This window comes from Lipotes vexillifer, unplaced genomic scaffold (genome assembly GCF_000442215.2).
Source record: "Lipotes vexillifer unplaced genomic scaffold, Lipotes_vexillifer_v1.1 scaffold1584, whole genome shotgun sequence".
NCBI classification, from domain to species: Eukaryota; Metazoa; Chordata; class Mammalia; order Artiodactyla; family Lipotidae; genus Lipotes; species Lipotes vexillifer.
Window position 1 is genome coordinate 1,078,414 of NW_006782397.1, and position 3,821 is coordinate 1,082,234.

Here is a 3,821-nt window from a genome sequence, read left to right on the forward strand (position 1 = left end):
GAGAGGCCCGCGTACTGCAAAAAAAAAAAAAAAAAAAAAAAAAAAAAGAAAGGTGCTTCTTGGGAATATAATTTACACGGTATGCTAGGTCTAGATTATGTAAGCCTCAAAAACCAGGTGGAGATGTTTGGGCTTGTAATGTTTATGAACAGTAAGAGTGATGCAGTAAGAAATATTACTGTACGAGCTGAAGAAAATAGGGGACCAATTAGGAAGCAAAGATAATAACCAAGGTATAAGGGACGTGGCAACTTGGATTATGTTGAAGCCCGTAAGAAAAACTGATCGCTCAAAAGCTACTTTTTAAAAATAAATGAAAGTTAATGAAAGAATGAATATAGGAATTGAAGAAAGAGGCTCATCAAAGATGACTTCACAGATTCTAGCTAGTCTTCTAGCTAGTCACAGTTTCTAGTTAGTCTCATAACCTCTCTAGAGGGTTATGAGTTGTATTTTTACAGAGTGTTGAGGAACACAATTTATTTACTTAGTGCCTGCCACAATGTAAGAATTTAATAAACATTTCACAGATGGATGAGTGAGTGAGTGAGTGAAGCCAGAATATCTGAGTTGAGTTGAGATCATTCATGTAGAGGTGATGGTTTAAAGAGAAGAAATGAATTTCTCAGAGGAGTCAGTTTAGAGAAAGCCCAGCCAAGGACAACATCCTGGAGGACAAATCTTGGGGACCTAAAAAGCAAGTGAAACATGAAAAAAAAAAAAACACATAATGAGAAGTTACAGGAGCCTGTAGAAAACCTGGGCCGTATAATCAAAGGCTAAATAGAGTTAAAAAAAAAAAAGTTGTATAAAAATTATGGAGAAGCCAGGATACAGAGAACCAAGAAGAGATAACTTGACACAATAAAATGAAATCAACTGATGATTTTACATAGAAGAGCCTCAATAAAGTGGTAGGGACAGCTGTCCAATTAGAGAGATTAAAGGGATTTAATAGGTTGGAAGTGGGGGCAGACAGAGGTCATATTCAGAAAATGCTAGATTGTCAATGACAGAAAATTCCATTCCAGGGTGTAACCTCAAGGAATGTTGACCTCCTCACTTTCTGTCAGGAAGTTATTCTTCTTTAAACATCTTTAACTACATTAATTATAAAAAAGGGAAAAAATAAAACATATGTGGTATTTTATTTAAAATGATAAAAAACTGAGAAGAAACATGACAAAATTATTTTAAATCAGGAATAATATGGATCATGTCAACTAAGTTAATAAAATCCTAGAACATTTAAAATACTAAAGGGACTTCCCTGGTGGTCCAGTGGGTGAGACTCTGCGCTTCCAATGTAGGGGGCCTGGGCTCCATCTCTGGTCGGGGAGCTAGATCCCGCCTGCATGCCACAACTAAGAGCCCGTGTGCTGCAACTAAGACCCAGAACAGCCTAAAGAAATAAATAATAAAATAAATAAATATTTACAAAAATAAAAATACTAAAGAGTGTATCTTGAAATTTAAAAGAAGTAACTTTGAGACCTCCCTGGTGGTCCAGTGGTTAGGACTTGGAGCTTTCACTGCCAGGCCCTGGGTTTGATCCCTGGTAGGGGAACTAAGATCCCGCAAGCCACATAACATGGCCAAAAAAGTAAATAAATAAAGTAAAATGAAATAAGTAATTTTATGTCAACCAAAAAAACATGATCAGTGGTAAAGCTAACTGAATATGTTGTCTAAAGCACTGGAATAAGCCAACAACGGAAAAATGGTCAAGAAGTTTATAAAACATTTGGATCTTACGTTACATGATCCAGTTTATTAAGGAAACCAACTATTTTCCTGGATTTTTAGATGGATGAATTAGAAAGCCATAGTACTTCCCCTCAAAATGTATCTTAGTGTCAACATTTAGCTGGACGACGAATTGGTCCAAAGCAAAATGACATATCATATTTTTATCTTCAATCCTCTCTCAATCGAGTCAGGAGTTCCACATAACATTTTTTCCCCTAGAAATGCTCCTAAAGAATATTTTTCTGGGGACTTCCCTGGTGGTGCAGTGGTTAAGAATCCGCCTGCCAATGCAGGGGGCACAGGTTCAAGCCCTAGTCTAGGATGATCCCACATTCTGCAGAGCAACTAAGCCCACGTGCTACAACTACTGAGCCCACGTGCCACAACTACTGAAGCCCACGCGCGTAGAGTCCGTGCTCCACAAGAAGAGAAGCCGCTGCAATGAGAAGCCCGAGCACCGCAGTGAGAAGCCTGAGCACCGCAACCAAGAGTAGTAGCCCCTGCTCGCCGTTAATCAATTAGCCTGTGCGCAGCAACGAAGACCCAACGCAGCCAAAAATCAATCAATAAATTTATATTAAAAAAAAGAATAAATATTTCTCTGGGAATATCCCTATAGATATTCTATGATGATGAATAGAAACTAGAATCACTACACCTATGCCTATAGGAGAAAGCGCTCATTCTTTGTAAACAATGTGTATTCAAAACTATATTAATTACTTTAGGATGAGACTACATAGAGCGAAAGGATTTTTTTTCTGATCTTGGAGAGGTATCTCATTCTATGATAGTTGAGTCCTGTTACTTTTTGGTTTAAAAGATCAAGATGTAAAGACTTCAGATTTTTAAAGACTTGGATTTAAAATAAATACATTATATGGGCTTCCCTGGTGGCGCAGTGGTTGAGAGTCCACCTGCCGATGCAGGGGACGCGGGTTCGAGCCCTGGTTTGGGAGGATCCCACATGCCGCAGAGCGGCTGGGCCCGTGAGCCATGGCCGCTGAGCCTGCGCGTCCGGAGCCTGTGCTCCGCAACGGGAGAGGCCACAACAGTGAGAGGCCCGCGTACCGCAAGAAAAAATAAATAAATAAATAAATAAATAAATACATTATAAATAAGTATTTAACATGAACAATAAAGCATATTCAATTGATGAATTTGAGGGGAAAATACAAATTTCACAAATCTTTCAGTACTGAAATTCAAGAAAGCAGTGTGAGAAGAGCACTAAAGTGAAAGTCAGGGAATAAAGATTATATTACCAGCTTTTTTGCTGATATCGGTTTTTGGTTTTGTTGCTTTTCAGCTGAAGAATTTATCCCAGCTCTAAAACTACATGATGCTTCAGTTGGAAAATGGCAGCATTTTTTAAAAAAACATTAAGAAGCTTTACATGACTATTTTTATGAAAAGACTGTGAAGGATGATGTGCTGTTTTATAGTTGTATTTTTTTGGTACTTTTTAGCAATTATAGAGTATTTATTTACAAATCAAATATGTTAAAATAGCTGTCTTGGGGAAAAAAGCAAAAACATATACTGATTTTGTTTATTTGATGTACATTTCTTATGTTTCTATAAAACAAGTCAAGGTGCATGGCTTCCTTTAAATATACTTCTAAATACATATGCACTAATTAACCTTGAAAAAAATTAACTCTGTTATAAGAAAAGAAACACAAATGATGCTGTGTAACTTCAAAGCTAAATGTGGCTAAATCATCAGTATATTAAATTCCTTGAATGGTTGAGGAAACAAGATTATTATTGTTATTATTCTAGCTCTAGTCATTATTACACTTCTGAATTTAGTGCTTCATGTTGCACCCTATACACAATGAAACCTTTGAAATTTCCAAGAAAAGTAGAAAAAAATCCAAATTATGGAGGAAAAAAAAGTTTTTTATTGGCTACTGTAATTATTCAAAATAATCTCTATCATGATTTTTTTTTTTTTGGATTAGATTTAAAATGATGGGGGAAGGGAGGTAACCAACAGAACTGGCCTAATGGTTACAGGTATTGAAGCTGGGTGATGGATACATGGCGCGGGGTGGGGGGGGGGGGGT